This window comes from Dendrobates tinctorius, unplaced genomic scaffold (assembly GCF_039654945.1).
Source record: "Dendrobates tinctorius isolate UK_male_01 unplaced genomic scaffold, ASM3965494v1 ptg000029l, whole genome shotgun sequence".
Lineage (NCBI taxonomy): Eukaryota > Metazoa > Chordata > Amphibia > Anura > Dendrobatidae > Dendrobates > Dendrobates tinctorius.
Window position 1 is genome coordinate 56,666,986 of NW_027361697.1, and position 22,477 is coordinate 56,689,462.

A 22,477-nucleotide genomic window follows, 5' to 3' on the forward strand; every position below is an offset into this window, starting at 1 on the left:
CTCGGCCAACTCCCCCTTGATGTTCTTCAATTCTTGTTTCATCTCCTCCACCCATTGAGGCTCCTCAACTGCATTCACGGAAGCCTCCACACTCCGGACCTTCCCCATGGGGACCGCCATCCCCTGCTTCTGCTCTCGAGCACGTGCTTGACTTTCCACCTCTGAAATGTCCATACGGGGATTCATTCTGACCTGCTCCCGTAATGCCTGCTTTATTAACCTGTTCCCGAAGTCCAGTCACCAACAGGTCGCATAGTGTAATGTCAATAGGTCCTACCCCTATGCCGTCCTTCCTTTCGATGGCCGTATGCAACTCTTGGAGGACATTCATATACTGGGTGATGGTCTCCCCCTCTCCCTGCATCCGACTGAACAACCGGGTCCTTAACTCTCCCATATTGGTTGGGTCCCCATGGGTCTGTTCAAAAATCTGTAAAACTTTATCAAAGGTGTTGCGGTGTCCCGGGGACCTCAACATTACTGAATTCCGAGCCTCCCCGTCTAACGCCATGAGAGCTACTTTGGCTTTCAGGTCAGTAGTCATCGGGTGCATCTGAAAGAGCCCCCGCATCCGTTCTGTCCAGCTCCATAGCATGGTATTAGAGCCGGAAAACCTAGGCAGGTTGCTCAGCATAGCCCCAACAAAATGCTGGAGCAGGAGCCCTCACTATCTGTCGAGCTCACGGCCCTGCCCTGGTCTGGGGTGTCGTTGTCCACTCTCAGAGACTGCATCCTGCCGACTATGCCAAATGTAGGTAACAGCAGGTACACAGGATGCAGTGACGAGACGCAAGACTGAGCTGAACTTTGGGAAGAAAACCTTTACAAATTTAAGCCTCTAGGGCTATGCTAAGCAACCAAAACACAATAACAGCTATTGTTCACGCAGGGACTCTGCACAAACAAACACTTTCAAAGAACACGACTAACCCAGCAAAGGCCGGTTGCTATAGGGCCGCGATATGGCCGACTACGGGTCCTTATTTCCGATAGTGTCACTTATCTGTCCTGACGTCCCCGGCGTCTCTGATGAGGCTGCTTTGGTGTCGCAGCCGCTGGTCTCCTCTCTGGTCACCATCTGTCACTCTGGTTCTCTCAAAGTCCCACAGTCTCTTGCTTTGTGTCTGCCGTTCCGCCAACTGACTCCCGTGTGCGCTCCCTGTCCCTTTTATACTCGCCCCTCCCCTTGCTGTCCTGTCACTCCCAGCAGTTCACTCTCCTTCTCCGTTCCCTGGGTACAGTTTCCTTAGGAACCTAGTTGGTGGTCCCCTTGGTTCCGGCCCGGACACTCTGCAGGGGCCCTCCTCCCTACACCATCAGAGGAAGGGACAGCACAGTATGAAGGAACTGTTACCAATGTAACCAGTGGCGTAACTACAAAGTTATGGGCCCCGGTACAAACTTTCAAATGGGGCCCCCCCACCCCGGGCTGCCACTAGGAATTTTGGGGCCCCATACTGGCAACATTTTTGGGGCCCCCTTGAGACCAGCCCAGGCTCCATCCCTCGAACTGTCCACAGTCCCACCGCTTCCATAACTCCACCCCCACATAGAGAATGATAGGAGCAGAGGGCAGGTGTCTGACTTGCTACACCATAGAATATAATGTCGCCCTCCATATTATATAACACAGCCTCCCCCATAGAATGTAATGTACCCCCCATGGTATATAACACAGGACCACATGGTATACAGCACCGCATGGTATACAGCACAGCCCCGCATGGTATACAGCCCCCCATGGTGTACAACACAGCACCCCCCATGGTATACAGCACAGCATCCCCCCATGGTATACAGCATCGCATGGTATAGAGCACAGCCCCGCATGGTATAGAGCACAGCCCTGCATGGTATAGCGCACAACCCCTCATGGTATACAGCCCCCATGGTATACAGCACAGCACCCCCCATGGTATACAGCACCGCATGGTATCCAGCCCCCCATGGTATACAGCACAGCACCCCCCATGGTATACAGCACTGCATGGAATACAGCACAGCACCCCCCATGGTATACAGAAACGCATGGTATACAGCACAGCACCCCCCATGGTATACAGCAGAGCACCCCACATGGTATACAGAGCAGCACCCCCCCAATGGTATACAGCACAGCATGGTATACAGCACAGCACCCCACAAGGTATACAGCCCCCCACGGTATACAACACAGCACCCCCCATGGTATACAGCACTGCATGGTATACAACACAGCACCCCCATAGTATACAGCACCGCATGGTACACAGCACAGCACTCCCCCATGGTATACAGCACCATGGTATACAGCCCCCCATGGTATACAGCACAGAACCCCCATTGGTATACAGCACCATGGTATACAGCCCTCCATGGTATACAGCATCCCCCTGGGAATGGCATCACAGTCCTGGCTGTACTCACTGTTGCATTAAAAAAAAAACCACTCTCCTCACCTTCTCCTCGTGCCCGTGCAGCTGGCTGCTCCTGTCTCCTGCTCTGCCTGGCACACAGTGAGTGCACGATGATGTCATTGTGCACCCGCTGTGTGTCAGAGGCAGAACGGGGAATGATGGGAGAGGGAGCGTCAGCTGACGCTCTCTCCTCCATCATTGCTTTGAACTGTATCAGTGTGCCGGTATAGTTCAATGCGGCGGCGGGGGGAGTCTCTGACCCCCCCTCCCACCCAGCCTGCCCCGCCGCTGGGGCCCGATGCGGGCCCCCTCTGCTCATGGGGGCTCCATACGCCAGTCAGGCGTAATGCCCTGACTGGTGGCCCTGGGGCTCGGGCCCCTAATTGCTCAGGGGCCTGCGACCCCTGTGACAAGGGATGTTATACCCCTGAATGTAACCTACTGTGTGGTATCTGTGACTAAGACTGAACTGAACTTTTTGAAAAAAGTTAAACTGTTGAAAATGGATAAAAAGTCTGTCAATGACTGGGTGGTTGCATCAGGATCCAGGAAAAAAGGACCAGTGGAGACCTCAAGACCTAACATGCGTGTTGTGCACTACACCCAAACTACACGTCAGACAGGAAATTATTTGTTAGTAGGGGGCCAGGGTATGGGAGAACAGCAGCCCCTCGCCTGTGACTACCACTCTGTGCCCCTTACAGCTCTACAGGTTATTAAATAAAGACATTCATTTGCTTTTTCTCCCTGCGCTGTGGACATTTTTTCAACTTGCTAAAAAAAGACATGCCTTGTATCTTTAGACTATTTAGATTTGGTTTGTGTATAAATGTGACCTAGATAAGAATCAGACCACATTTTATCAGTAATCAATGCAGAAATGTAACTGCAAAATGGGTAACTTATTACTTGCAAATGTATTTGAGAAGGCTAGCCTCCATGAATTCTTTTGTATGCATATTGATCCTCTGTTGTGAGAATATTCCACTGAGAAGTCTATTTTTCAAAATGTTTTAAACCTAATAATTTATTTTTAACATTCAATATATTTAATATACAGAATTTCCATAGTGTTATTTTGACCACAGCTACACATATCCACTTATACTGTTATTTTAGAGCACAAAGTTAAAGATGGTACAGAAAGGGCTGTGACCTTTTCTCCTTTTTCTCTTAGTACTCCCCATTTCCACAGTACCCAGCAGCAGTCACCGTTCCCACCTACAATAACTGCAGTAGGAAGTATTCTTTGACAGGTCACTGTATGGTTCCTCCTCTTTGGATCTGTGCAGAAAGCACAGTGACTGATGTGAGACTGTTAAAGGTTCAGAAAGAAAGGATCCTTTGGTCATGCTGTCAGTCACCTACACAGCAGGGCTTGCTCTCAACTTTTACATGGTTGTCAAAATTAACTTTTGGCTCTACTGTCATTCACCTGAACAACAAGAACTACTTTCACATGTAATGAGAAACAGAAAAAGTTATCGAAAAGACAAGTAGATCGTATAGTGGAAACTTTATTAAACCAAATATTTAATATTCTGGATGGAGGGGTGATCAGTAGGGCAGCATGGTGGCTCAGTGGTTAACACTGCAGCCTTGCAGCACTGGAGTCCTGGGTTCAAATCCCACCATAGACAACATCTGCAAAGAGTTTGTATGTTCTCACTGTGTTTGTGTGGGTTTCCTCCGGGTACTCCGGTTTCCTCCCACATTCCAAAAGACATACTGATAGGGAATTTAGATTGTGAGACCTATCAGGGACAGCGATGATAATGTGTACAAACTGTAAAGCGCTGTGGAATATGTCAGCGTTATATAAAAAAAAATTAAGAAAAAAGATCTGCAAATGAAATTCAAAGGAAAATCTATCAAGATAATATTAAACAAATTACGTTCATTGATTGGACTTTGGATGATGTTTCCGACTATGGTATATAATACTGTGCATGGATACAAATGATCCTCCATATGGATTATGGATGCCATGCTCATGGAAAGTGGCGCATCTCTTCTATCTTGGGTAGAAAATATGAGGTTCTGCCTTTTAGACTATGTGCGTGACATGTTAAAAAGAGACAAAAAATGCTGAAAAAACGCAATAAAAAAAGCATGTAACCTAATTTACTTAATGGGTGCCGAAATGGTGCAGAAAATCTGCAACATCAAAAAATCACTAAAAGCTCATTGTGGGAATGTAGCCTATGTGGACATGTAGGAGGAAGGACCACACCCTGCTAGATCTAATCCTATTAGCTATTGGATGGAGTCATCCTGCAGGACAATCAAGAGGGTAGAAAATTGGCCAAAGCATAATGATAAACTGTGGAGAGGGATCAAATCTTTTCTCTGTGATAAATCGATTAATCATCCCCATATGATTTGCATTATTAGCATGCGTAAAAGTACTGTTAACCTTTTGCTGTGTTCCATCATGAGTTTCCCAAGTTACCTGAGGAAGTCTTGTGACTTAATTACTCTAGTATTTTTAAGGCTGACTTAGATAATTCATGCTGCATGTAAGATTTTAAAGAATTTTTCAATAAAGAGGACTAATTTTACGGGATCATTTGAGCTGGATTTTTCCTGATTGATCGATAGACAACTGGGTGGTTTTGATTATTCAGTATCAGTAAGCTTTGTGTTCAGTTGCCCCGCTGGCAATCTCTTCAGCAAACTCCTGTTTGTTTCTCTTCTATCTGCAATTGCTTCCTGGGTCAGACCTGCTGATTACCCATTAGGGTCCCGTTACATTTAGCGATGCACCAGCGATCCCGACAATGATAACACCCGGTCAGGATCACTGGTGCATCGCTAAATGGTCGCTAGTGAGCTGTCAAACAGGCAGATCTCACCAGCGATGCAGCAATGCTCGGCGGTTGTTACCTACCTGTCAGACGGCAGCAATGATGACGTCTTCTGCCTGCGTCCATGCGTCGCTCGTCAGCGCCAGCGGGATGCCAGCGGGAAGAAAAGGGCCCAGGACGTTCTCGCGTGATCAGCGATATCCAGCGGGGGGGGACCGGTCGCAGGTAAGTGTCACATGTAGCGAGATCGCTAGCGATATCACTGTTGCGTCACAAAATCGGTGATGCTTTAGCGATATCGCTATGTGTAAAAGGCCCTTTAGTCTGCTGTAAGCATAACAAACTCTAATTCTGGTGTTGTTTACACTACTACAAAACTTGCTCAACAGTGTGTATCTTCTCTGCTAACAAATATTCAGTTTCTTTATAGCTCCAGAATAACATCGAATGATTATTGCAATTACATCATAGCACAATGACTCAAATTAAATATAAAACAACCAAGGAGAAGTAAGAGTCCATAGAGCTATATAACACAAGAAATTTATTTGACTTACGGTATATTAATAACATAGAAAAATAGTTAAAAAATGATGTTGTAGTGGTATCAAGGGACCACATGGATAACACTTTCATGGGGTTAAATTATATATTTAAATATGCTTGGAAAAACAATTTATTGCATGTAAAAAATGTACATGCATATACAGTGGGGCAAAAAAGTATTTAGTCAGTCAGCAATAGTGCAAGTTCCACCACTTAAAAAGATGAGAGGCGTCTGTAATTTACATCATAGGTAGACCTCAGCTATGGGAGACAAACTGAGAAAAAAATTTCCAGAAAATCACATTGTCTGTTTTTGTTTCATTTTATTTGCATATTATGGTGGAAAATAAGTATTTGGTCAGAAACAAGCAATCAAGATTTCTGGCTCTCACAGACCTGTAACTTCTTCTTTAAGAGTCTCCTCTTTCCTCCACTCATTACCTGTAGTAATGGCACCTGTTTAAACTTGTTATCAGTATAAAAAGACACCTGTGCACACCCTCAAACAGTCTGACTCCAAACTCCACTATGGTGAAGACCAAAGAGCTGTCAAAGGACACCAGAAACAAAATTGTAGCCCTGCACCAGGCTGGGAAGACTGAATCTGCAATAGCCAACCAGCTTGGAGTGAAGAAATCAACTGTGGGAGCAATAATTAGAAAATGGAAGACATACAAGACCACTGATAATCTCCCTCGATCTGGTGCTCCACGCAAATTTCCACCCCGTGGGGTCAGAATGATCACAAGAACGGTGAGCAAAAATCCCAGAACCACGCGGGGGGACCTAGTGAATGAACTGCAGAGAGCTGGGACCAATGTAACAAGGCCTACCATAAGTAACACACTACGCCACCATGGACTCAGATCCTGCAGTGCCAGACGTGTCCCACTGCTTAAGCCTGTACATGTCCGGGCCCGTCTGAAGTTTGCTAGAGAGCATTTGGATGATCCAGAGGAGTTTTGGGAGAATGTCCTATGGTCTGATGAAACCAAACTGGAACTGTTTGGTAGAAACACAACTTGTCGTGTTTGGAGGAAAAAGAATACTGAGTTGCATCCATCAAACACCATACCTACTGTAAAGCATGGTGGTGGAAACATCATGCTTTGGGTCTGTTTCTCTGCAAAGGGGCCAGGATGACTGATCCGGGTACATGAAAGAATGAATGGGGCCATGTATCGTGAGATTTTGAGTGCAAACCTCCTTCCATCAGCAAGGGCATTGAAGATGAAACGTGGCTGGGTCTTTCAACATGACAATGATCCAAAGCACACCGCCAGGGCAACGAAGGAGTGGCTTCGTAAGAAGCATTTCAAGGTCCTGGAGTGGCCTAGCCAGTCTCCAGATCTCAACCCTATAGAAAACCTTTGGAGGGAGTTGAAAGTCCGTGTTGCCAAGCGAAAAGCCAAAAACATCATTGCTCTAGAGGAGATCTGCATGGAGGAATGGGCCAACATACCAACAACAGTGTGTGGCAACCTTGTGAAGACTTACAGAAAACGTTTGACCTCTGTCATTGCCAACAAAGGATATATCACAAAGTATTGAGATGAAATTTTGTTTCTGACCAAATACTTATTTTCCACCATAATATGCAAATAAAATGAAACAAAAACAGACAATGTGATTTTCTGGATTTTTTTTTCTCAGTTTGTCTCCCATAGTTGAGGTCTACCTATGATGTAAATTACAGACGCCTCTCATCTTTTTAAGTGGTGGAACTTGCACTATTGCTGACTGACTAAATACTTTTTTGCCCCACTGTATATATACAGTTGTGGCCAAAAGTATTGACACCCCTGCAATTCTGTCAGATAATACTCAGTTTCTTCCTGAAAATGATTGCAAACACAAATTCTTTGGTATTATTATCTTCATTTAATTTGTCTTAAATGAAAAAACACAAAAGAGAATGAAGCAAAAAGCAAAACATTGATCATGTCACACAAAACTCTAAAACTGGGCCAGACAAAAATATTGGCACCCTCAGCCTAATACTTGGTTGCACAACCTTTAGCCAAAATAACTGCGACCAACCGCTTCCGGTAACCATCAATGAGTTTCTTACAATGCTCTGCTGGAATTTTAGACCATTCTTCTTTGGCAAACTGCTCCAGGTCCCTGATATTTGAAGGGTGCCTTCTCCAAACTGCCATTTTTAGATCTCTCCACAGGTGTTCTATGGGATTCAGGTCTGGACTCATTGTTGGCCACCTTAGAAGTCCCCAGTGCTTTCTCTCAAACCATTTTCTAGTGCTTTTTGAAGCGTGTTTCGGGTCATTGTCCTGCTGGAAGACCCATGACCTCTGAGGGAGACCCAACTTTCTCACACTGGGCCCTACATTATGCTGCAAAATTTGTTGGTAGTCTTCTGACTTCATAATGCCATTCACAAGGTCAAGCAGTCCAGTGCCAGAGGCAGCAAAGCAACCCCAAAATATCAGGGAACCTCTGCCATGTTTGACTGTAGGGACCGTGTTTTTTTCTTTGAATTCCTCTTTTTTTCTCCTGTAAACTCTATGTTGATGCCTTTGCCCAAAAAGCTCTACTTTTGTCTCATCTGACCAGAGAACATTCTTCCAAAACGTTTTAGGCTTTTTCAGGTAAGTTTTGGCAAACTCCAGCCTGGCTTTTTTATGTCTCGGGGTACGAAGTGGGGTCTTCCTGGGTCTCCTACCATACAGTCCCTTTTCATTCAGACGCCGACGGATAGTACGGGTTGACACTGTTGTACCCTAGGACTGCAGGGCAGCTTGAACTTGTTTGGATGTTAGTCGAGGTTCTTTATCCAACATCCGCACAATCTTGCGTTGAAATCTCTTGTCAATTTTTCTTTTCCGTCCACATCTAGGGAGGTTAGCCACAGTGCCATGGGCTTTAAACTTCTTGATGACACTGCGCACGGTAGACACAGGAACATTCAGGTCTTTGGAGATGGACTTGTAGCCTTGAGATTGCTCATGCTTCCTCACAATTTGGTTTCTCAAGTCCTCAGACAGTTCTTTGGTCTTCTTTCTTTTCTCCATGCTCAATGTGGTACACACAAGGACACAGGACAGAGGTTGAGTCAACTTTAATCCATGTCAACTTGCTGCAAGTGTGATTTAGTTATTGCCAACACCTGTTAGGTGCCACAGGTAAGTTACAGGTGCTGTTAATTACACAAATTAGAGAAGCATCACATGATTTTTCGAACAGTGCCAATACTTTTGTCCACCCTCTTTTTTATGTTTGGTGTGGAATTATATCCAATTTGGCTTTAGGACAATTCTTTTTGTGTTTTTTCATTTAAAACAAATTAAATGAAGATAATAATACCAAAGAATTTGTTTGCAATCATTTTCAGGAAGAAACTGAGCATTATCTGACAGAATTGCAGGGGTGTCAATACTTTTGGCCATGACTGTATACATATATATATATATATATATATACACTGCTCAAAAAAATAAAGGGAATACTGCACACTCTTACTGAGCCGACACATGGATGTTAGTGACCTTCCAGTCATTTCTACCTGTTGTTTATTCCAATGGCACAACATCAGGAGAAATTGAATCACAATCCGTGTTGATTTCATAGAAGTGTGACTGACTTGGAGTTACATTTTGTTGTTTAAGTGTTCCCTTTATTTTTTTGAGCAGTATATATACCATTAATCATTTTATATATAGATGGAGAGTATAATATGCGAAAAGTGTCCGTATGTGTAAACAGTAATTATCTATATATTGTATATATATATACATATATATATATATATATATATATATATACATACTAGCTATGAACCCGTTCTACGCCCGGGTGGTGAGCATTTTTGTTGGTATATGGTCTCTCATCCTGGTATGTGCTGCCCCCCTCCTATCCTGGTGTGCATGGCACCCCTCATCTCTATCCTGGTATGCATGGTACCCTATTCCTCATCTTGGTATGCATGGACCCCCCCAATCCTGGTAAGCATGACACCCTATTCCTCATCTTGATATGCATGGCCCCTCACCCCCCAATCCTGGTATGCATGGTACCCCCTTATCCCTATCCTGGTATGTATGGTCCCCTCACCCCCCTATTTTGGTATGCATGGCCCCCTCACGATCCCTACTACTTTCAAGGACTGTTCCTGAGCATTGCTAATGGACATTGCAAATAGCAGTTGAACTGGAAACTGGAGGAGTTTAAAATCAAAAAACAAATCAGATGGAATGAGTCGAATTCTTGGTGTCATGGTTAGGAAATGGTTAATGTCCTGTTCTCACAGGGTTAACTTTTGCCAGCCTCTCTTTGGATCTGGGTGGGGTATTTATACTCACTCCAGACTAGCATTCTCTGTCAGCTATACTGTTATTCTGGCTGTGTGTCTGACTGCCCCCCTGGTGTGCGTGTTCTGCATTGTTTGTTTGATTCCCGTGTATGACCCGGCCTGTCCCCTCACTCTGAACTCCGTCTCACGTTTTAGGTACTATTGTCTTCTCTGGTTCTGACCTCCTGGCTTGGCTATGGTTACTCCGCTACCGTTTGCCCCTATTGTACCGTCTATTGCCCGTTCTGGTTTTCTGATCTATTGTTTCGTCCTGCCTATCCACTCTGTCTAACCCTTTGGTATTGTCCTGCTATCTCATGCATTGACCCCGGTTTGATCTGGTTTCCGCCCCTGTCTATGCCCCTTGGTAACTTGTCCCGTAGTTACCTTTCTAGGAGTTTCCTGCAGCTCCTAGCTCTGTGGAGCTTAGGCCACGCTCCCAGCAGTCACATGCTTCAGGTCCAGATAGTTTGAAGCATGCATTGTCACCGCTGCTGCCCTGCTCCACAGGTATCTTTGAGCACGGTTTTTTGTACTCAGGACATGCGCACTGGCTCAGTGAGCGAGTGTAGTGCGGTGTTCCTGACACTTGCAATGAAAATGTCCTCTCCTTTGACACATTCTGTTTCTGAGCTCTGTATCTAACCCTATCCTGTGTAATAATGTCTGCTGAGCTGTGTACCTAATCCTCTCCTGTGTGATACTTTCTGCTGAGCTGTGTATCTAATCCTATCATGTGTTACTGACTGCTCAGCCGTGTATCTAATCCTATCCTGTGTGATACTGACTGCTGAGCCGTGTATCTAATCCTATTCTGTGTGATACTGTCTGCTGAGCTTTGTATCTAATACTATTCTGGGTGATACTGTGTGCTGAGCTGTTTATCCTATCCTGTGTGATACTGTCTGCTGAGCCGTGTATCTAACCCTATCCTGTGTGATACTGACTGCTGAGCCGTGTACCTAATCCTATCATGTGTGTTACTGACTGCTCAGCCGTGCATCTAATCCTATCCTGTGTGATACTGACTGCAGAGCCGTGTATTTAATCCTATTCTATGTGATGCTGTCTGCTGAGCCATGTATCTAATACTATTCTGGGTGATACTGTGTGCTGAGCTGTGTATCTAATCCTATCCTGTGTGATACTGTCTGCTGAGCCGTGTAACTATTCCTATCCTGTGTGATACTGACTGCTGAGCTGTGTATCTAATCCTATCCTGTGTGATACTGACTGCTGAGCTGTGTATCTAATCCTATCTTGTGTGATACTGACTGCTGAGCCATGTGTCTAATCCTATCCTGTGTCATACTGACTGCTGAGCAGTGTATCTAATCCTATCCTGGGTGATACCGTCTGCTGAGCCGTGTACCTAATCCTATCATGTGTGTCACTGACTGCTCAGCCGTGTATCTAATCCTATCCTGTGTGTTACTGACTGCTGAGCTGTGTATCTAATTCTATCCTGTGTGATACTGACTGCTGAGCCGTGTATCTAATCCTATTCTGTGTGAGACTGTCTGCTGAGCCATGTATCTAATACTATTCTGTGTGATACTGTCTGCTGAGCTGTGTATCTAACCCTATCCTGTGTGATACTGACTGCTGAGCCATGTACCTAATCCTATCATGTGTGTTACTGACTGCTCAGCTGTGTATCTAATCCTATCCTGTGTGATACTGACTGCTGAGCCGTGTATCTAATCCTATCCTGTGTGATACTGACTGCTGAGCCGTGTATCTAATCCTATTCTGTGTGATACTGTCTGCTGAGCCGTGTATCTAATACTATTCTGTGTGATACTGTCTGCTGAGCTGTGTATCTAATCCTATCCTGTGTGATACTGTCTGCTGAGCCGTGTATCTATTCCTATCCTGTGTGATACTGACTGCTGAGTTGTGTATCTAATACTATTCTGTGTGATACTGTCTGCTGAGCTGTGTATCTAATCCTATCCTGTGTGATACTGTCTGCTGAGCCGTGTATCTATTCCTATCCTGTGTGATACTGGGCTCCCCCTGCAGTCTGTGTCAGAGGGTGGTCTGTGTTGGCAAGGTAATAAATTGTGTTATTTTCAGCTTTACAGAAGGATGATAACACCATAGAAATGATAAGAAAAATAGACCTCAGTTACCACAACTGTCTACAAAGAAAACTGTTGCTGATAGCAACCAATCACAGCTCATATTTCATCTTTTAAACAGCTCTGGGACAGCGTGGCGAGTTTTGAGTGGCGACTTTTGTGTTTCGACTTTTATGTGGCGAGGTTGGTGTATGTGTGGTGAAATGTGTGCTGAGGGTGGTATATGTGTTGAAGCACGTGGTAGTGTGTGGCGCATTTTGTGTGTGTTTATATCCCCGTGTGTGGTGAGTATCCCATGTCAGGGCCCCACCTTAGCAACTGTACGGTATATACTCTTTGGCGCCATCGCTCTCATTCTTTAAGTCCCCCTTGTTCACATCTGGCAGCTGTCAATTTGCCTCCAACACTTTTCCTTTCACTTTTTCCCCATTATGTAGATAGGGACAAAATTGTTTGGTGAATTGGAATGCGCGGGATTAAAATTTTGCCTCACAACATAGCCTATGATGCTCTCGGGGTCCAGACGTGTGGCTGTGCAAAATTTTGTGGCTGTAGCTACGACGGTGCAGATGCCAATACATACACTTTTTCCCCATTATATAGGTAGGTGCAAAATTGTTTGGTGAATGGGAACGCGCGGGGTTAAAATTTCGCCTCACAACATAGCCTATGACGCTCTCGGGGTCCAGACGTGTGACTGTGCAAAATTTTGTGGCTGTGGCTACGACAGTGCTGATGCCAATACATACACTTTTTCCCCATTATGTAGATAGGGGCAAAATTGTTTGGTGAATTGGAATGCGCGGGGTTAAAATTTTGCCTCACAACATAGCCTATGACGCTCTCGGGGTCCAGACATGTGACTGTGCCAAATTTTGTGGCTGTAGCTGCGACGGTGCAGATGCCAATCCCGGACATACACACATACATACATACACACCCACATTGAGCTTTATATATTAGACTAGCTGAATAGCCCGGCACTGCCCGGGCATAGTAACTAACTGTGGTTAGTTAGAACAAATTATAATTATCCTCCATCCCATAGTCCCGTGCCCATATACCCATCATACATATCCACCATCCCATAGGCCCGTTCCCATATACCCATCACACATCCTCCATCCCATAGTCCCATGCCCATATGCCCATCATACATATTCTCCATCCCATAGTCGAGTGCCCATATACCCATCACACCTCCTTCATCTCATAGTCACATGCCCATATACCCATCATACATATCCACCATCCCATAGGCCCGTTCCCATATACCCATCACACATCCTCCATCCCATAGTCCCATGCCCATATGCCCATCATACATATCCTCCATCCCATAGTCCAGTGCCCATATACCCATCACACCTCCTTCATCTCATAGTCACATGCCCATATACCCATCATACATATCCACCATCCCATAGGCCCGTTCCCATATACCCATCACACATCCTCCATCCCATAGTCCCATGCCCATATACCCATCATACATATTCGCCATCCCATAGTCGAGTGCCCATATACCCATCACACCTCCTTCATCTCATAGTCACATGCCCATATACCCATCATACATATCCTCCATCCCATAGTCCCGTTCCCATATACCCATCATACATATCCTCCATCCCATAGTCCTCTGCTCATATACCCATCATACATATCCTTCATCCCATAGTCCAGTGCCCATATACCCATCACACCTCCTTCATCTCATAGTCACATGCCCATATACCCATCATACATATCCACCATCCCATAGGCCCGTTCCCATATACCCATCACACATCCTCCATCCCATAGTCCCATGCCCATATACCCATCATACATATTCGCCATCCCATAGTCGAGTGCCCATATACCCATCACACCTCCTTCATCTCATAGTCACATGCCCATATACCCATCATACATATCCTCCATCCCATAGTCCCGTGCCCATATACCCATCATACATATCCTCCATCCCATAGTCCTCTGCTCATATACCCATCATACATATCCTCCATCCCATAGTCCAGTGCCCATATACCCATCAAACATCCTCCATCCCATAGTCCCGTGCCCATATACCCATTATGACATCACCATCACCATGGCAACCGTTATGAAATAACCGTCACCATTGCAACCTATTAAGACATCATCATCACCATGACAACCATTGTGACAGCATCTTCGCCATGGCAACAATTATGACATCATAATGAGGGGCGGGGCTTGATACACACACACTTTTTCCCCATTATGTAGACAGGGGCAAAATTGTTTGGTGAATTGGAACTCGCGGGGTTAAAATTTCACCTCACAACATAGCCTATGACGCTCTCGGGGTCCAGACGTGTGACTGTGCCAAATTTTGTGGCTGTAGCTGCGACGGTTCGGATGCCAATCAAGGACATACACACACACACATACACACCCACATTGAGCTTTATAGATTATATATATATACACTCACTGGCCACTTTATTAGGTACACCTGTCCAACTGTGTGTTAAGACTTAATTTCTAATCAGCCAATCACATGGCGGCAACTCAGTGCATTTAGGCATGTAGACATGGTCAAGACAATCTCCTGCAGTTCAAACCGAGCATCAGTATGGTGAAGAAAGGTGATTTGAGTGCCTTTGAACGTGGCATGATTGTTGGTGCCAGAAGGGCTGGTCTGAGTATTTCAGAAACTGCTGATCTACTGGGATTTTCACGCACAACCATCTCTAGGGTTTACAGAGAATGGTCCGAAAAAGAAAAAAAATCCAGTGAGCGGCAGTTCTGTGGCCGGAAATGCCTTGTTGATGCCAGAGGTCAGAGGAGAATGGGCATACTGGTTCGAGCTGATAGAAAGGCAACAGTGACTCAAATTGCCACCCGTTACAACCAAGGTAGGCAGAAGAGCATCTCTGAACGCACAGTGCGTCGAACTTTGAGGCAGATGGGCTACAGCAGCAGAAGACCACACTGGGTACCACTCCTCTCAGCTAAGAACAGGCATCTGATGGCTACTTTCAGCAGGATAATGCGCCATGTCATAAAGCTCGAATCATCTCAGATTGGTTTCTTGAACATGACAATGAGTTCACTGTACTCAAATGGCCTCCTCAGTCACCAGATCTCAATCCAATAGAGCATCTTTGGGATGTGGTGGAACGGGAGATTCGCATCAGGGATGTGCAGCCGACAAATCTGCGCCAACTGTGTGATGCCATCATGTCAATATGGTCCAAAATCTCTGAGGAATGCTTCCAGCACCTTGTTGAATCTCTGCCACGAAGAATTGAGGCAGTTCTGAAGGCAAAAGGGGGTCCAACCCCTTACTAGCATGGTGTACCTAATAAAGTGGCCAGTGAGTGTATATACACAGTAGATATACATACATGATCACATATCATATCAATGTCTTAGAATCAATATAAAAAGTGACATGACATTCCATTTTAATGCTGATAGAAAATAATGGACACAAATTTGCCTGTTTCAATATTAGTGCAAAAATAGGCATTCAAATGCCCCTAAATGTGATGATACCCGATACCGCAGTGTTAAGGCGTACATGCAAGGCAAGGATAGCTGGTGGACTCCACTCCCCTGTAGAGTAAGCTACACACCCCGTGGATCAGAGAACAGCAGGAAGCCCCACTGCCTCTCTCCCGGTACACACCACAAGATTTGCTGGGAACCCGGTGCTAAATCATTCGAAAATGACCTGCTTCTGTCTCTGGGTTTTGTACATACCAGAGCAGCTCCAATTACTGTAATTTATTGAGACACTAGCTGAAGAGCCCGGCGCTGCCCGGGCATAGTAACTAACTACAGTTAGTTATAACAAATTATATATATATATATAGCTGAGTGTAGAGCCCCGCCCACTCCGCATAGCCACATTCAGTATAATATCCCACATCATCCCATCAGCCAGAGCTACCAGACTAGTACCCCTAATATCTCACATCGTCCCGTCCCCCAGAGCCAATGACTACTACCCCTAATATCCCACATCATCCCGTCAAAGCCATCTGACTACTACCCCTAATATCACACATCATCCCGTCAGCCAGAGCCACCGGACAACTACCACTAATATCCCACATCAACCCGTCACAGCCGGCGGACTACTGCCACTAATATCCCACATCATCCTGTCACAGCCGCCGGACTACTACCCCTAATATCCCACATCATCCCGTCAGCCACAGCCACCAGACAACTACCACTAATATCCCACATCATCCTGTCACAGCCGCCGGACTACTACCCCTAATATCCCACAGCATCCCATCAGAGCCACACCGGGGATCCCTTTAAAAGAGGCCTGGAGTCAGAACCAGAGCACTGAGGGATTTGGCCTGACTTCCATACCGGAGATCCCTTTAAGAAAGCCTGGGATCAGAACCAGAGTGCTGGGTGGATTTGCCCTGACTTGCATACCAATGACCCCTTTAATAGAACCCTAGGGTCAGAATCAGAGCGCTGAGGGATTTGCCCTAACTTCTGTACAGGAGATCCCTTTAAGAGAGCTTAGGGTCAGTACCAGAGCATTTGAAGGCAATTGCCCTGACTTCCATACCGGGGATCCCTTTAAGAGAGGCATGGGATCAGAACCAAAGCACTGGATGGATTTACCCTGCCTTCCATACTGGAGATCCCTTTAAGAAAGGCCTGGGGTCAGAACCAAAATGCTGAGTGGATTTGCCCTAACTTGCATACCAATGATCCCTTTAAGAGACCCTGGGGTCAGAACCACAGAGCTGAGTGGAACGGTCCTAACTTCCATACCGGGGATCCCTTTAAGAGAGGCCTGGGGTCAAAACCAAAGCGCTGGATGGATTTGCCCTGACTTCCATACCAATAATCCCTTTAATAGAAGTCTGAGGTCAGAATAAGAGCGCTGAGGGATTTGCCCTAACTTCCATACCGGAGATCCCTTTAAGAGGGAAGATGTGCCTATGGCATGGAGGATGTGTGATGGGTATATGGGCAGGGAGGGGGGATTCATTTTAGTCATGTGTTCTGTGCTCCTTTCTGGGGGACAGACGATGGCTGGAGTTTATGTTCCCTGGGATGCTAGATTTCTCCCAACATGTCAGTGTCTGCTGAGGTGTTGTCAAGTGGGAAAACTTGCTCATAGCAACCAATCACATCTCAGCTTCTTTTAACTAGCTCTGGTGAAATGAGAGATGCTGTCATGTCGGACACTGTTCGCACCAGGGTGTCCGGCAGACAGCGGTAATACCCCATCCTACCACTTGGTTCTCAGCGGCGCTGTTTGGTCTTCTGATCCGGCTTGGATTGGGTTAACCAGGTTGTCATTCTGGCTGAGGGCTTAGCCACGCCCTCTGTCTTTAAATTGTCCTGCGTGACTATGGGCGTCGCCGACTATAGCTCTTGCCTTGTGCTAGCGATACCGGTCTGGAGTGGTGGTCTAAGGAGCATACAGTTTCTGGTGTAGTATATTCCGTTGTTGCCATTTTGCCTCCCTGTGTTGTATTTTTTGGTTGCCCTTGCACATTATTGTATTCCCCTGTGTGTACGCGGTGTGGTGCGTTTCCTTTATCCCTGTCCATACTTATTTGTGGGGTCTGGTGTTTGGTCTCCTCACTGGGTGGAGGGTGGTGGGTTCAGCTTAGGGCTGGACAGGAAACAAGGACAGGGTGGAGGCCCAGGCAGGCACACCTTCAGTGTAAACCCCGGGTTGAGGGACAGACAGGGTCTCCCCTAGTCTGAGGGACACCGCAGGGGCCCCAGGGTTTCAGCCTAAAGTTACCTAGGCTTCCCATGACAGATGCTTAGTGATTGGTTGCAAGGAAAACTGTTGGTCATAGCAACCAATCACAGCTCAGCTTCCTTTGAACAGCTCTGGTGAAATGAAAGATGCTTCGTGATTGGTTAGTGATACACACATACATACATTCAGTTTTATATATAGAGATTGTATTACTAAAGCAAAATGTCAACGCATATAGATGCACATTTCGCATGTACAGGTTCTTCAGGGGGCATATTCAGTTTAGCAAGTATTGCAGGATTGATTTTTTTTCGTATTTCACCACACTGGGGAATTTGCTTACTTTATATGATAAAATAGATGCTGGCATTTAAAGGTACAGTACAACTTGTCCCACAAGAAAAGACCAATATATTTATGTCAGTGCAAAAATAAAACAATTATAGGTATTTGAAAATTGGCTGTAGAGGTAAATGGTTAATACCTTCACAACCTTTGACTTCCCAACCTTGGAGCTCTGAGCACTTGATCATCGCCGGGTGTTCAGCTAATATCATATCTGACGCACACATCACTCCTGGCAGTTTAACCCCCTAAATTCTGTGATCGATATTGATCATAGCATTTAGATGGAAAGCAGGGGACTCCCTCTGCCCTGTGATCAGCACCCTTGGGATGTCATCACGAGGGCCCGTTCAGTGCCATGGTGACCCGACAGGTCATCAGGCTCTGTCAAGGTAGTGTGAGAGCAAAGAGCATGGTCTAACATACAGTATTTGTGTGAGAGCAGACTGACAGTTCTAATGCATTGCAATGATGGTACAGTGCAATCAGGGCCGGCTCCAGATTTTCGTGGGCTCCAGGGGAAAGAGTCTCAGTGGGCCCCTTTAGCACAGATGACTCTGTTGGCAGAAATATGGAAAGATTATAACTCTCAAAATATGGTGATGCAAAAACTAGTTTTTTGCAATAAAAAGCATCTTTTAGTGTGTGACAGCAGCCAAACATAAAAAGCTGATACTTGTGTCGCTGTCGCTGTAATCGTACCAACCAGAGGACAAAAGTCATCTTAATCACTTATACTACACGAGGAATGGCGTAGAAAATAAATAGAACCAATTCTTCACCTGCTATTGATCCCCTGAGGAAAATTCCCTATAATGAGGCAGATGGAGGCACTGTGGACACTGTCTGGCCTGTGATCCAGCAGTGTCCGTCTTTTTAGGATTGCATAAAAGTGCCGTTGCCTAAAGTTTTGTGCACTTCTGAAAAAAGGACACTGCTGAACAGAGGCCACGACGGAGTCCAGAGTAAATCTGCTGCCTGAGTATAGTGAATGGATCCCTTGGAGGAGTGATCTGAATTTAGGAGATTGAGATGTAAACCTGAACTCAAATATGTAATCCGAACTCAAATATGTCGTTTCTAAGCTTTACACTGTGCCTCAAAAGTAGTTTTTGACCACATATGGGGTATCAGTGAACTCAGGAGAAATTGCACAACAAATTTTGTCGTCCGTTTTCTCCTGCTATCCTTGTGAAAATGTAAAAAAAGAGGGGTAAAAACATTTCTGTGTAAAAAATAATTTGCTTTAATTTTCACAGATCAACATTGCAAAATTCTGTAAATCACCCGGGGGTTCAACGTGTTCACCACATATCTAGATAAAATCCTTGAGGAGTCTATTTTACAAAATGGGGTCACTTGTGGGGAGTTTCCACTGTTTAGGCACAACAGTAGTTTCCACCCACATGTGGGGTACAGTGTTATGTAAAACTTTGGGCACCCCTGGTCAAAATTACTGTTATTGTGAACAGTTAAAGGGAACCTGTCACCTGTTTTAGCCACTTTAAGATGCGGCCACTGCTTTTCAGAGCTTATCTACAGCATTCTGTACTGCTGTAGATAAGCTCCCAGTTCGACCTGCAAGATAACAAAAATAAGTTTTATTAAACTCACCCGGGGGGGCCGTCTAATAATAAAAATTATTACATCTTCAACTTGCTTAACTGTTCACAATGATGCCACTGTATTTGACTACTCAGGATAAATTGCACAACATATTTTGTGATCCATTTTATCCTGTAATTATTGTGAAAATAGAAAATTTGGGGCGGCTTAAAAACATTTTTGTGAGAAAAATTGGATTTTTTTATTTTCACATCTCTACATTATAAATTTCCGTGAAGCACCTGGGGGTTCAAGGTGCTCGCCACATATCTAAGTACATTCCTTGAGGGGTCTAGTTTAAAAAATGAGGTAACTTATGGGGGGTTTCCACTGTTTAGGCACATCAGGTGCTCTCCAAATGTGACATGGCGTCCGCTAATGATTCCAGGAAATTTTGCATACAAAAAGTCATTTGTCACTCCTTCCCTTCTAAACCCTGCCGTGCTCCCAAACAGTAGTTTTCCTCCACATATTCCACATACTCAGGAGAAATTGCACAACACATTGTATGGTGTATTTTCTACTGATACCCTTGAAAAAAATGCCAATTTTGAGGCTAAAAGAACATTTTTGTGGGAAAAAGTTGATTTTTTTTTATTTTCATGGCTCTACGTTATAATCTCTCAAAAGCAGAGGTGGTCAGACGTTCGGCAATCTGCTAACTTGTGGAACAATTTCAGAAAAATGCTCATCAACGTATAACCCAAATTGAGAAAATGTCTGTGTTCTATGTTCCTTTGTGAATAAAATAGGTCTATAAGATTTCCAAATCATTGCATTCTTATTTTCTTTACATTTTACAGAGCATCCCAACCTTTTTGGAAATAAGGTAGTACATAAAATGGAACAATATAAACACGGCCTAAACAGGATTTTCACTCACAACTTAATTTTATGTCTTTGGGACTCTGAGTAGACATCCATGAGTGAGTGATCATCAATCACTAACTGCATATTTTTCTGTGAGCAAGAGACCTAATTTATTTTTTTTCTCCTTTTGACCCCAGTTTCTTTTAAAACTGCTGTCTGTAGAAGAGGGTCAGACAAAAAAATTATGGAAAACCGAGGTTCAATACACTGCAGAAAATACCTGTAGATGAAACCAGGAAATACCAGTAGACCAAGGATATTTCTGTGAGGTTTTTTTTGCCTTGTTTCATCTACCGTTATTTCCTAGTTTCATATACTCATATTTTTGGCAGCGCAATTAATCTCTCCGCACCCAGATCCCCCTTATACACCAGATAAGACCCTATTTTGTTTTGTTCAGGTTTTATTCACTTACAAGGGATTAGCATATGACAGTAGGATCAGAATACTTGCAATTTTTTTTGCAGCCTGGAGCCATGGACTCATGAATCCCGCGAGCGTATGCCTGATAAACTCTTGTGACATCATCTCCCTAGGCATTTTAGGGCTGACTGAGACATCTGCATGTGTAGAAGTATTCTGTAACTTTTGAATTTAGTTACCATGTGCTTTGGACTTTGACTCACCAACCAGTTTCCCCAGGTGGCAATCATCTCTTCAGCATACTCCTGTTTGTTTCTCTACTATTTTCATTTACTTTCTGGCTCAGGTCTGCTGGTTAACCCTTCATCTGCTGTAAGAAAATCAAACTTGCCTCTGGTGTTGTACACACTATACAAGCTACTGTATCATATTGTTTTATCTCTTCAAGAGAGAATTCAGATTGCCAGTTCATCTCTGCTGCCTACATCCTAGTCTAAGACCATCGGTCAGCTGATACCATAGAATTCTGTCTTTATATATTAGCTTGCGGCAAGTCCTGTACTGACTATATGTTTCAGTTATTGTGTATGTCTGCACTGCTGGCTGAGTTTTCTGATGTTTCCAGTTTCACTTGTCTGGCTGCCGTCCAGCATACCCTGCAGTCCTGGTCCTTGCTGATCAATGTGTTATCTGGTACATTGTGCCCTTGGTGCCATCCCTTGGTGCCATTGCATTTCATCTGTGTTACTTTCCCTGACCTGTGGATTAGAGAATCCACCACTAGTGATGATCGAGTATACTTGTTGCTCTGGTTTTCCTGAGCATGCTCGGGTGTCCTCCGAGTATTTTGGCGTGCTCGGAGATTTAGATTTCATCGTCTCAGCTGCATGATTTGCGACTGTTAGACAGCTTGAATACATGTGTGGAATGCCTGTTTGTTAAGGAATTCCCACATGTATTCAGCCTGTCTACAAGTCGCAAATCATGCAGCTGAGATGACGAAAACTAAATCTCCGAGCACGCCAAAATACTCGGAGGACACCCGAGCATGCTCGGAAAACCAGAGCAGCGAGTATACTCGCTCATCACTATCCACCATACCAGGTATGGCCATTACAAATACAATTTTATAAGGTTATCTTTGGCTGCCCTTAGTAAAACTAAGAGAGGCCAATAGAAACGGAACATGCTATGCAATCTATAAATTGTCAAACCAATGAAAATATGTCCCAATGCTACATCAGAAGATCTCTGTTGCAGTGGTCATGTTTTAAATAGAGATGTAAATGCACTTCTTATGTACAGTATTGAACTTGCCAAATATAGTGCATGCTGAGAATCAAACTAGTTTTGGATTAGAGATAACTTTACACATGTAAAAAATGTCAAATTTTATATTTTTCGGTTATTGAGATTATTCCATGCTA